Below are 13,909 nucleotides of genomic sequence, written 5' to 3'. Positions count from 1 at the left end.
AATTTCAAAAGTACAGAATTAGGAAATTGAACAAGGCATGAATGCTAGCCTGCAGAAAAGTCATAAAGAAAAATAGAAGATATTTTGGGTTGAGTGACAACAGCAACATAGCATAAAAATGTATTCAAGGCCGCCGGGGAGATGGCTCAGTAGAATAAGCGCTTGCCTGGCAAGTGCAGGGGCATGAGTTCAATCTCCAGTTCCACCAAAAAAAAAAAAAAAAAAATGTATTGAAGGCAATAGGAACAGTGCTTCAAAGGACACCCATGGCTTTAGTTGTCTGCTCAAGGTGAAAAAAGTAGTAACGCAAAAAAAATCTAAGCTTTTAGCTTAACAAGCTAGTAAAAGAACAAGCTAAAACGAGATAGAGAAGGAGCATTAAAATAACAGAAAAGTGAAGAGAAGCAATGTTAGAAGTTGGTTTTCTGAAAAGATTAATAAAAATGATACATTTATAGCAAAGATGTTCTGGTAAAAAATGAAAGAAACGCATGCTGTCTGTATCAGGAATGAAAAAGGAGAGAGTCCCACCTCAGACTTTACACGTCCTAGAAAGATAGTCAGAATAGATTGTAAAGCAACTTTATGCCAACAGATATGAATGATCATTTCATATGAAATAAATTTCCCCCAAATTATATCTTAGCCAAACTGATAAAAAAAAAAATCCAGAATCTAAGTAGGCTAATACATGAAAACAATACAAAGATAATCTTATCTAACTAATATGTAACTTTGTCTAGTGGGCCAAATAAAGTAAGATTTAAAAATAAATGACATAAGAAAAAATAAGTATATAAGAAGAAAAATTAAATTATCATTATGAGGGCAAGCCAAATAGTTTAGCAGATTAAAGCACTTGTAAGGAGGTGCAGGGGCCGGGGGCTCAATCCCCCAGCCTCAGTCTGCCGTGCCAACCCTGCCCCCAGGGCAAGCTGAGACAGCAACTGAGACTGGGCAGGGTGGTGACTAATCCCAGCACATGGGAGGCTGTAAGCAGAAAGATCACTACAAGTCCAATCTACATAGTAAGACCCTGTACACCCTGTACACCGTATCCTAAATACAAAAAAAAAAAAAAAAAAAAAAAAAAAAAAGAAAAAGAAAGAAATGAAACTTGTAATCAGAAGCCTTCTTATAAAAAAATACATATGAAGAAAAGAACCTCCATGCAGATTTACAGAGAAGTAATCACCATCCTTAACAATTATTTAAAGAGTGTCAGAGGAAACACTTCCCAAATAATTTTTTGAAGCTGCATATCCCATAAAAAAACTTGCCAAACTTAAACTTAATTTATACTAAAATATAGAGAACAATATTCCTCAATTATCATCTATTCAATACTTTGTTAAAATATTAGCAACCAGATTCTACAAATATAAAAAGGATAACACATCACGGTAAGTCAAGTTTACATTAGAAGGTAAAATTGAGGGCCAGGGAGATAGTTCAGCGGCATAAACGCCTGCTTGGCAAAGTGCAAGATTCCAAGTTTGATCCACAAAAAAAGAAAAAAAAATCCACAAAAAAAAGATAAATTGATTTAATAGCCATTCAAAAGTCATTCAAAACAGTTCACTACATTAATGAATAAAAGAAAAATTCATATGGCTGTCTCAGTCCATGAGGAGAAAGCTTTTGATAACATCAGTTCCATTTATGATAAAACCCTCAGAAAACTAAGAATAGAAAAGGGATTTGATGAAAAGCAATTGTATAAAATATACACTTATATACTATATATATATATATATATATATATATATATATATATATATTAATATTATATCCAATGTGGAAATGTTGGATAGCTGCAGGACGAAGGCCAAGCCGAGGCTGTGTACTTGTCACTCACATCCACTTCCAATCAGCACTCAACACTGTACAGAAGTCCCAGCTGGAAGAGCACAGCACGTGACAGTGGAATAAAAACATCAAGCAAGAACTTTACTTTCAGAATCTGTTTCTTATGACAGCAATGAAACTTCAGTGATCAAGATAACATGTACAAATAGCCTTTCCAAACAATTTCCTGGTTTGATTTTTAAACCAACCACCAATGTGTGTAACAGACGATGTGGTACCAACACTGGAATAACAAGCAGATCTGTGCACACAGAGATCCACAGGTACATGCTGAGCTTTTAAGCCAAAGTGCAGAGTCAACAAAATAAGAGAACAGGAAAGTCTTTTAATAAGACTATAAAAATAATACTGTGAGAATCAAATGAACAGTTGGAGGAAAGTGAGCATCAAATATTGCCTCAGTCCTATAAAAATTAGTTATTGGTGGTTCTTAAGTCCTATCTGTAAAGTCACATGTTTTAAAAAAGCAGATCTAGAAGAATATCTTTAAGACTTCCTTAGAGGCAAAGATTTTGCAGACAGACAAAAGACACTAAAGCTAAAAATAATTAACTTAATAATAATTACTTCATTAAAAGACCTCACTAACAAAATAAGCAGGCAGGCTGAAAATTAGAAACAAAAATACTCTACCTGACATATTATTCATATCTAAAATATATGAATAATTCAATTGAGATGTAAAAAGAATTAAGGTGTGCTACATGCATGCACCAAGTCCCTACAATGAACATAATCTCTATATCAGCAAACATGTACTAATAAAAGTAAATTCAAGGGAAAAAAGCCTTAAGAGATAAACAACCCACACAAACCTATGGAAATGATTTGTGTAGTTTCTACACGGAAAATTTGCCCTGATCAAACAGTGCAGGGAACAAGCCCCATGAGAAAGCAGATGAATGCAGACTGAAAACTTAATACCATTCCATACACACGGTGTAGAGGAAAGCAATCCATTTCAATAGATTTCTAACTGGAAATTTGGAAGAAGAAAATGAGAAAGACAATACCTAAAAGAGAGAAAAAAAACCTGGAGATAATTCCAGAAATGATGAATAATCTGAATCCTCAGGTTGTACGAATATTAAAAAAAAACAGCAGAATTTTTAAATATCCACCTCTGGCCTAAATAAAACCACAGACTCTCACAAAGTCAGAAAAAAAATACTGAGGTCTATCAGAAAAAAAGAGCAAGATTTCTGCCAAAGTCAGGGTAACTGCCACAAAAACTCTGGTAGAAAATTAAATGCCGGTGTAGTTTTATACCCAGCTATATAGTACCAACAGTAAAAAACAAAGCCAAACAAAGATACTTCTAGCACACAAAGAATAGGAGAACTTGCCATTCTTAAGTCCTTGTGAAACTAAGAAGAAAACAAATCTTGGGATGTGGACAAAGAAAGCTGCCCTCGCCAGCCTGTGTGGAATCCAGACACCACTGAGCATGCTCAGCCATAGACCTCCGGGGGACCAAGCCCCTGTTCCTGCTGCTTAGGGATCAGGCACACCAGACTTGTTTGCAGATCACCAGCAAATGAAATGGTGAACTGAGAATTCCTTGGACACATTAGTAAACCTAACTTTACCAACTTCAGTGAGGCTTTTAGAAGACTAATCAAGGTCATATTTTTATTCAGATTATTTTAATTGTACATATTTATGGGGTACCTGGGGTTAATCTGATACATCTATAAAATGTATGGTGACCACATCAAGGTAGTCAGCATTTCTTTCTCCTTAAATATTTTTTAAAATTTCTAATTAACACATTAGAGGAGGTAAAGTTAAAATTCTACTAAAAATAACAGAAAAAGGAAGAGAAAGATTTCAGAATTTTTAAAATCTCCAGCTCTTAAGCTCATTAAGTTCCTCAGACTGCATATACATGTAAAAGTCTTTGGATAACAAGAAGTAATAGGAATAGAATTTATAATTTCCATATCAGCATAAGAAATAAAGAGAATTCAAGCAATTATTACATGGCAGCAAGACAGTAAAGTAAGAGGAGAAGCAAAGTGTAATAAATGGAAATTATCAACCTCATTCGAAATCCACAGAAGTATAAATATCCTGTATGACCCACAAAACACAAATGACTAGAATTTGGGTGGTTGTTATTTTTTGTTTATTTGTTTTGCTTTAAAATTGTTTCTTTCAATCATTTTAAAATAAACAGTGCATGGCCAGGTGCTGCAGTGCATGCCTGTAATCTCCACACTTGGGAGGCTGGAGGAGGAACATAAGTCTGAATTCTGCCTGGGCAACTTTGCAAGAACCTAACTCAAAATAAAACATAAAGTCAGGTGTGGACATGAACGCCTGCAATCCATGCACTTTGAGAGGCTGAGGCAGGAGGATTGCAAATTCAAGCCCAGGCTGGGCAATTTAGTAACTTAGTAAGACTGTCTCAAAATAAAAAGGGCTGGGTATGTAGCTCAATGTAAAGGCCTTGAGTTCAGCCCCCAGCATTGGAAAATGGGTGGGGGGAGAAAGGGGGAGAGATAGAGCGTGCTAGAACTAGAACTAGAAGTGACAAGAGATTTTTAAAAGTACCTAGTGAGGCGGCCACAGAGTTAATTAGAAAGAAAGTTATAGGTTGAGATGCATTTCATTTTTGAAAAAAGAAAGACTGAAAACAAGATGCTCCATATTAAATTCAGTAAGTCAGAATTACTGAACGCAAATGAATTATGAGGAAGGCACTAACATACAAAACAAGATAACAGAGGTCCAAAAATACAGAAAAAATATCTCAAAGGCACAAATGATAAGTAGAGATGAAGAAGACAAGGCAGAGAGGTTCCCATCAAGGAAGAATGAGGCTGTTGGGGGCCTTTTGGCCCTGCAACCCGGTGATGGAAGGAATCGTTTTCAGTTGTGACCTTGGAGCACTTTCTACCAGTCCTGGGGGGTTGCTTGGCTGGAAAGCTTCTAGGAGCTTTGCATCAAGCTGAGGGGCAAAAACATTCTCTCATGACCTTTCAAAATCTTCTCTGTGACCTCAGTAAGACAAACACTCTTATCTCTCCAAACAAGGAAACAGAGGTGCAGGACCAGCCCGAGCTCACTCTGCTCAGGGGAGCTAGGTCTGCATCCCAGTTCACCTCGCTCCAAAGCTCACACTCCGGTGCTCTACCCAGGATGGATGAGGGGGAGGGTGGGCTGGGGAGGACGTAGAAGTCAGGATTGACAGGCTCCTTTCTTCTTTCCAAAGTGCAACTTTTTCTAAAAATGCCAGACTGGCCCTGATTGTTTCAGCCACTTGGGTACACAGGGCACCCGGCTTCCCAGGGCTAGCCTGGGAATGGATGAAAAGACATTCAGTGTGGTGATTCACAGCAAATGCTAATTCATTCTTATCCCCTGAAAACTGTACATTAATATATTCATATTGACATAATTTATTTCTTTCAAATTTTCCCCCTTTAAAAAGAAAACAAGGAGCTCAAACAGATTCATACTTCTAGAGTCAAGCATTATTCTCTAAGGATACTAGAAAATGTAATTTATTTCATCTGCTTCTTATTTTTAATTCCCTGATCCCATATGCTGTTGAGATTAGCAAACCCTACTGAAATATGGCTGAATCACAAGGTAATTACTTTAGAGAGATGCCAGTCTATGGTTTAGGATTAGGGTCACAAATCCTAGTACTTAACAGTACTGGATTAAACACTACAGTTGTACAGTCCTGGGACTCAACCATCTCATTCATAAATCATTCCTTCTCTGCATAGTCCAGTGGCTGATTTCGTGTCAAAATCTAAATCTTCACATCAGACATCAGTAAAGAAGAAACAGATGAAGTAGCACAAACTTAAATCATGAAGATGGTTATTGTTCAAAGCACATGCACCCTAAATCATGTACATCAAATGTGCTCGCCTGCCTTCCAGGTCTTGTAGGACTTTAATTGGCTCTTAGCGCCAAGTGGGGCTGAGTGCACTGAGGTAGACACAAATACCCCCAATCCAGATTCGGAAAGCACAGTGATGGACCCAGTCAAAGGCTCCCGAACAAAACTAAGCTGTATGTTAGAAACACGTGTGTAGGAAACATACAGCCTTTGTAATGGTTCCCAGAAAGTGTTCCTAAACACAGGAACAGACTTAGCAGTCTAGAAAAGCAGATACAGATGCCATAAGGAATATTTCAGGTGTTCTCAGCCATGGAAATTCTGAACGCGTGCCATGTGCATGAAGATCAGCTCTAGAGAAAAAGGACTCAGCTCAGATAGCACACAGCCTTGTTCACAAGGCATCTCTGGAAGCTGAGACAGTGTCCAGAAGTGACAGAATCTAGAACAGTGTGTTCTATCTTCTCAAAGGTTCACCAAACAGAACACACCTCCTGGGACAGATGCAGTAATAGACATAGCATGACAGTGCTTAAGTAATCAGAGGACTTAGCAGGTTGGGGAGATAAGTTGATGGCCCAAGAGCCTGCATGGCAAGCACAAGGACCCGAGTTTTATCCCTGGTACTTGGCGTGCCAGGCCTGGAACCCCGGGTGCACTGTGCTGGCCGAGAAACTAGGCGTGGTGGTGCACGCCTATAATCCCAGCACTGGGAGGCTGAGACAGGAGGATCACTGAGTCTAAGCTGCACAGCGAGACCCTGTACCAAATCAATCAATCAATCAATCAATCAATCAATCAATCAGTCAACCTCTTTTCATGTGGTCTACATACTGACATCTGAGTGATGGAAAAGCCATCCACTGTTGAAAATAAACTACTAAAGGCAGGAGGAGTGGAAGTACACTAAATTAAACTTAACCACACATCTTTAGAAATCATTAAGAAGGGCCAGGGATATGGCTCAGTGGAATAAGCACTTGCCTGGCAAGTACAGGGGACTGAGTTCAATCCCCAGTTCTGCCAAAAAAGAAAGAAAGAAAGAAAGAAAGAAAGAAAGAAAGAAAGAAAGAAAGAAAGAAAGAAAGAAAGAAAGAACAAAAGAAATCATTAAGAGTAAAAATAAATAAATACATAAGGTCAAGGATGGCAGATTATATGCACTGTAGAAGGGAGATGGCTCCAGAATTCAGACAAGTACAAAATGGAGCCATCAACGGGTGTGCACAAATCAGTACTGAACTTGCAAAAGGCTGATGTCCCACACAGAAAGTTAAGAAGGATAAAAGCAGTGGGATGCCATGGACCATCTGCTTCAGCTGTCCCCATGTCTCTTCCCACTGTCCTCCCAAGTCTGAGAGACCACACACCCACTGGAGCATGAGCAGGAGGGAGAGAAAGAAGCCAAAAGGAGGAACGGAACCATCCTGGTCTTTAAACTTTGAATTTCCTTTTGGCTAGCAAACTGGCTTGACTGAAAATTCCAAGTCTTTCCACAGTTTCAATGAAACTAATATAACAGCTTGAAGGGAAATGTCAGGACCTGTTTTTTAGCAGATGTGATGAATGCATGTCCCTTGAGAGTTTGGAAATCAGGGCGCCATCTTCCCACCGTGCCCCCTTGTGTTGCAGGGATGAAGCTAAATCTCTCAAATACTGGCTGACATGACCCTACTCTCTTCCCTCAGGGTATTGTATGACCCACTCCTATCATCAGGGTAGGAGCTAAAGCCCTACTTTACAAAAAAGGAAGCATCCCACTTTTGAAGAAAAATACCCCCTGAAGTAATCTCCAGCACTCTCACTTCCCCAGGTCACCTATCACATTCTATTTTGAATGCGTGTTGTGGGGACTCATGGCCTGGTGCTGGTGACACAATTGGCAGTGAGTAGAGTTTTGGACTCATGGTGACCAGGTCATGACAGCAGATGTGTGGGTGCCAAGCCCCTCAGAGGTTAAGCACCAGACACGATGCCAAGATAGGATAAGGAACAACCGCAAAGCTACGAAAAGACACAGAAGAAGCAGAACACATGTTATTAAATGAAAGAACTGATTTGCAAAGACTACCTACCCTAAGAGTCCAACCCTCTGACGCTGCAGAGAAGGCAAGATAGTGAGGACAGTGAGGAGGCTAGAGTCACCGGGGATGGAGGGAGCCAGAGGTGTAACAGCAGAGCACGGAGGGCTCCTTGGACAGAACGTCGGTCTATTCTCCACTGCTGGGACACAGTACCTGAGGCTGAGTATATACAGCAATAAGAGGTTTCCCGATCTTCTGTGGGAGGCTGCATGTCCATGCAGCATGGCATCAAATCTCACGAGGGCTTCATGGCAGACAGCACCATGCAGGAGCGTGTGAACAGGAGCGACCCCACATGGAGATGGTAGCTCTTTCAGAACCAGGCCAGCCTCTCAGAGGAGCTGCCCCAGCCCCTTCCAATGACCTGATCACCCTTTTCTAGGGTCTACCTCATCCCACCACTTCCCTACCTCATCAACTGGAGGACCAAGCTTGTGATATCCGAAGCTTTGCAACCACAACACACTCACACCGTGGCCAAGCCACGGCAGGGTGTGGCTCTGCTCTGTGAGATGCAGTGGTGGTGAGCACATGTGGCTGTTGAAGGCCCAAAGCCATAGTGTGAACAACGCTGATGAGGACTCTATGCAAAGCACAGATGCTGGAGCTGCTGTGCACCAGCGTAGGGTCACAGGCCATGCAACCACGTGAAGAGTCTCTGTATCTTCCTAAGACTAGAAACGGCCTCTTAAGTATAAGAACAAGACTGCAAAAGGATCTAAGTGAATAAGATTCAGCAGTCAGTTTGGTTTTTGTGACATGAGGTCACTATGCATTGAGGAATGAGGCAGAAGAAAAGTGAGGCCAGCTCGGCATCAGCAAGAGAGGAGCTCTAATTTGATCCCCACTCGCCACGTGCACTAGGAAAACCTCTCACGGGAAAGCAGCCCAGGGGCCTGATATCTGCACCATGAGCTTCTCACTGGGCATCGGCTTTCCCAGGGTGAGACAGAGGGGCCTGTCATAGCCGCCTGAGGCACAGAACTCCCTTCAAAGTCCTAGTCACCTCCTGGGAGGGGTCCTGGGTTTCCAGACTTGGGAGTAAACACGTAACATACAGCTTTCAATTCTGTCTGTGCATCAGCTGGAGGGTAGTCAGAGAGAGGAGGACTGAAATCAGCTTTCATTTCTGAGTGTCAGCAGCATCAGGCGGGGTGTGGAGAGGCAGGAAAGCAAGAACAGAAGAAGTTAAGAAGAACCAGAGAACATAAGGGTCAGAACTGAGGTCACCATGACTACATGCCAGGTGATGGACATGGAACTTGGGAGGGGCAGCATGTCTGTTAATATGACTGTTTCTTCTGGTCCCATCTCTGAAATAAGAAAACTAATCCAATGCGCCTGGAACACAGCAGATCCCAGGACAACCCCCAGGACCCCCTCCTGTCCCCAGGCCTGGAGACCTCTGGAGGTGGCACCTGTGCCCCTGGCCTCTTGGCAGCAATAATGGATGAAATAAGAGGGTCTCACTGATTGTGATGAATCTCAGTGATTTCCACGGATCTTAGATCTTGATGACTCTGGTGGCCCACAAGCATCAGAATACACAGAATGGCAGAGCAAATACTGGACCCACAACCATATTCTATTAAACGTTACAGGATGATGTTTAAAAGGACAGATTTTTTTTTAAAGGTATGAATAGCAGTAGATCTACACTTTTTTTTCATTGTTGCTTCAAGTGCTTCTATACTAGAGCTAGGCACAGGGACAGTTTCAGAGAGGATTTATTTCTCTGCGCTTAAGGATATAAGGAAAATAATCCTGTGCCTCTTGGCAGCAATAATGGATGAAATAAGAGGGTCTCACTGATTGTTCAATGACCCAGAAACAGAGCTGATTAAGCATGACAGCATCCCAAGAGTAAGCATGGGCAATGCCCAGCCCACTGTTAGCAGAAGGGCAGACGTTCTAACTACACATGCCTCACATTTCAGTTGCCTGAAGTGTGCTTATTAAATTGAAACTAATTTTTCCTCAATAGGCCACCATACCTGAGCAATAGAATGTGGCTCAAAGTGGCCTCTCGATAGTGAACTGCAACCTAGCTTGCCGCACTACAATCACAAGTTGTAACCGAACAGTCAAGCATCTGACTTCTAGGTCAGCATTCCTGGGCTGAAGTCTGACAAATCACATTCAAGCTAGAGAACTTAGAAGCGCCCAATCAGACAATCACTTAGGTCCTCTCCTGTTTTCTGGTGATGTTTCGTGGAGCATTCTGAAGCATCTCTGGACAGGGATGTAGCCTAGTTGTAGAACCCTTTTTTCTTATCTGACCAAACTTTATTAAATGCAACTATCTTAGTTTTCCTTTTAATATGGGAGGGTTTAATAGGCAATTTTATATTCTGGACATCTGGGGTAGGATTCTGCATTCACGACCAGCTTCCAAGGGATGTGGAAAGCCACAGGCACCTTGAGGAATTTTATATTTCTGGCTGAAGTTTTGAACAATAACCCTTGCTTTGAAATACAAATTTCCTAAGAAATTTAATGGACATTGCCTGCCTATGAGTATATATGCAATACTCAGTTTCTGAAGTAAATTTCAGTACCTAATAATCCCATTTAACAACCATAAAATTGCAAAGCTAGACTACAAAGAAGGCTGGATGCTAAATGGCGGCAGAAAGATGTCGGCAGTGGGCGCAGGACAACTTACACGGCACGTGATCTCTGCAAAGGGCAACCAGGCACAAATTCCATTACAGAACAATGAGAAAGAAAAGCATCCATTAGAAGATAAAACATTTTCCTAAAATTAAAAAATATCTAGTAAAATCATTTGTTTTAAAATGGAAACAACAAAAGCAACATATATGCAACACACTCTAGGACAAAATGAACAAAACCTGTAACGGCCTAATCCATGAAATAAAAGTCTACTGGGCAGGTTATGAAAAGAAGCATGGGTCGGAGCATCCCCGTGGCCTGGGATGGAAATGCCCCTGCTGAAGCCTCAGGTGTTCCGCAGTGGAGCTTCCAGCCGGCGACTGCAGCAAGAGGGCACCGGAGTTTCTGAGGAGTAATCCATTCCCGGGCACATCATCTGATGACATCATTCGGCAGTGACAGAAACAGGAAGTAGGGTCTAGCTGCAGAGAATGGATCACGGGAGCACAGCCTTGGGCACTAGTTCTGGATCCTTGACCCTTTGCTCTCTGGTTTTTCCTTCTCTCTTTCTGTTTCCTGGCTGCCATGAGGGGAGCAACTCTGCTCTACCTTGCTCTTCCTCTATGACGTCTCTGTCTCTCCAGATGCCTAAAGCAAGCAACCCACGGGCCATGGACTGAACCCCAGAGCCCCTAAGCCTTAAGAATAGTTTCCTCCTTCAAGTTGTTCTCCCAGGTGTTTTGTCACAGCAACAGAAAGCTGACACAGATATTTAACTGGATATTTATCTTGAAGTCATCTACTTTGTATCCATTCCACTTCTATCTAGAAAACTAGGACCATGTCTGAGCCTAAAGCACACAATTTTAATAAGAAAATGCGGTTACAATTTCTGTGATCACATACTTTCCCATTTCAAATGCTAATCTGCACATTAATTTTTGAATGAAGCATTCACATTTACAAGTTAATTAAAACCCACTTTTGTGATAGAAAATGTTTTCTATGATTATTGAGTTTTATACAATATTTTATTAGTATCAGTCAATTTAAGAAAAAAAATGTGTAACCTATCACTGACAGCAACACCCAAAGAGTGAATGGTATCTTTTCATTTAAAAAGATTAAGCATTTAAGAACTCATTTTCTTCTCAAATTCTAATAAAACCTCCAAGTAATACTATCATTATTTCTCATGTATCTGTCATTGAATCTTATTAAAGGAATATTCAGCTAATTTTTTTTTTAATTTTCAAAACTTTTTAAGGATGTTGCAGCTTGAACTTCAGCACAGTTGTACTGGAATATTTTCTAAAAATTATATTTGCCAGTTGATAAGCCACATTGTTGTTTTCATGCACTTGCAAAGCCTTGAAGCATCATCTGGAGTTGAGAGGTAAACATCCACCTTATTCGCATTTGGTGTAGGAAATCCTCATCACCTGCTCAGGAAATTTCAGCTGTCTCCATAGGTTTGGCTGACACAAAAGCTGGCACTCAGTGCCCTCTGTAGGGATCCCTGCTGAGCGCAATCATTTGATTCTCAGGAACAAAGCATCACTCCTGACCCGGCATTGCCACATGCTCTTAGCTTCCTGAGGCCTTGCTTGTGTTGCTTCCATTCAGCAAATGCACAGGTTCTGAAGATGGCAAGAATTTGTAAATTTGATACAAGGAGAATCTAAAATGCAGGTTTGTGGACAATTCAGGGGCAGAAAGCATAGATGACAGTCTTCCACTCTTTCTGACTGCATCCTGAGAGGTGACACAGGGACAGCCTCCAGGTAGACGCCTCCCCCTGTGGAACAGGGCCTGGCAGACTGTCTGACCTCAAAGTGCAGGTTGGTGTTGGGGCCCTGGCAAGCTTCAGCCCCTCATGTGAGGATCCAGGGCTCTCCTCCTTCCCAAGCCCATGGAAAACATACTGCATTTCCACGGCAAACACTTCCTACAGCTGCAAATATAACCTCATGATATCCTAGGTGTGTTCAGGAAAAATAATAGGTGAATGGCAGTTGACAAATGTACTGGTCAGTTTTCTTGGTGTTGGGACAAAGTTAGGGACACCTACAAACTTAAGGGTGGGTTGTTTTACTCAGTTTAGCAGATTTCATTCAGTGTTCAGCTGGCTCAAGGTGCAAGTGTGGAACAGAGAAGCTCTCTTCATGGCAGCTGGGAAGCAAGGCAGAAGGGGAGAAAGAGTCCAAGAGGGCTTGGTCCTCCCCAGACCTGTGCCTAGCAAACCACAGCTCCCTCCTGAGGCCCCTCCTAGCAGCCCCTTCTGCTGTAAACTCCAGGGCATGAACCACAGGCCAGCTTGATTCCTGAAGGGTCCAGTCTCCCCTCCCAAAGCCGCTCACCCAGTCAGATGGGACAAGGGAGAAACACTGGCAGCACAGCTAATACCAATACTGGATCAATCCAACATAAGCTCTTCAAGCAGGAGGAATCCCTCACAGTGAATCTCAAACAGGGACCAGCGTGGAAGAAGTGTTTATAATCCTCAAGGAATGCAGTAAATTTTACACTGTCCTTGTTAAAATCATGCAGGCTGTATGTTTCTTTGTTTCACCATATGTTCATAACAGGTAAATAAAAATATTTTGCAAATTAAATGAACAATAAATAATTTAACAAAAAAATGAATAATGATAATCTAATATTAATAGTTATAGCAAGGAAAGGTCATGAAAAATTCTAGCTTTAATTTTCCTATGACCTACAAAAAAGGAAAATATGCAGGATTTTTCTATGCATTTTATTCCATTTGTGCTATTCTACTTGTGGAAAAGTATTTAACAAGATAACTGAATAAAAACAAAGGAAATTATACTGACTGATACAGAAGAAGAAAAGTTTATTCTCATAGAAAAGAAAATTAAACCATTCACGTGGAGAAAAATAAGTAACAATTGATTACAATTGTCCTGCAGACCCATTGTCAGGAGCTAGATTTTCTACCTTAATAATCAAGAATTTAAACTGTTTATATGGAAAAGAGAAGATGGAGACAAGTTATTCCACGCAGCACATCAGCAATCTGCTGGAGGACTCTTCTGCACTTTGTCTGCCTCATCTTTCACAAACCATGAAAGAAACTATTATTCAAAATGGAACTGCAATCTGAAACAAGTCATTTTTTTCCATGAGAATAACCGGCTGGGGAGATGGCTCTGTGGCCAGGGAGATGGCTCAGTGGAATAAGCGCTTCCTTGGCAAGCGCAAGGGCCTGAGTTCAATCCCCGGTTCCTCCACAAAAAAAAAAAAAAAAAAAAGAAATCCATCAGTAATTTCTTGGGTAAGTATTCTCTGATAAACAGACGATGGAGCATTATCAGGGATCAAAAAATGAGCTAAGGTATGAAAGTCGTGGAGAAATCGCACATAATTAATTGGAAGAAGCTATACAAAATATGGACAAGGAAATACTACTAGAATAAATGTGAAATAATGACTGGTTGCCGGATGTTGTGAAGTTCAG

At 41.1% G+C, this 13,909-nt stretch overlaps 1 protein-coding gene across 1 annotated transcript in view; it reads right to left on the bottom strand.

Moving 5' to 3' along the window:
* Dscam (DS cell adhesion molecule) overlaps positions 1-13,909 on the bottom strand; it is a 643,291-nt gene that overhangs the window by 457,139 nt on the left and 172,243 nt on the right. The window lies entirely within an intron of this gene.

Source organism: Octodon degus, unplaced genomic scaffold, assembly GCF_000260255.1.
Source record: "Octodon degus isolate 3935 unplaced genomic scaffold, OctDeg1.0 scaffold00045, whole genome shotgun sequence".
NCBI classification, from domain to species: Eukaryota; Metazoa; Chordata; class Mammalia; order Rodentia; family Octodontidae; genus Octodon; species Octodon degus.
Note: the sequence above shows the minus strand (reverse complement) of the source record. Positions and strands in the feature narration are given on the sequence as shown.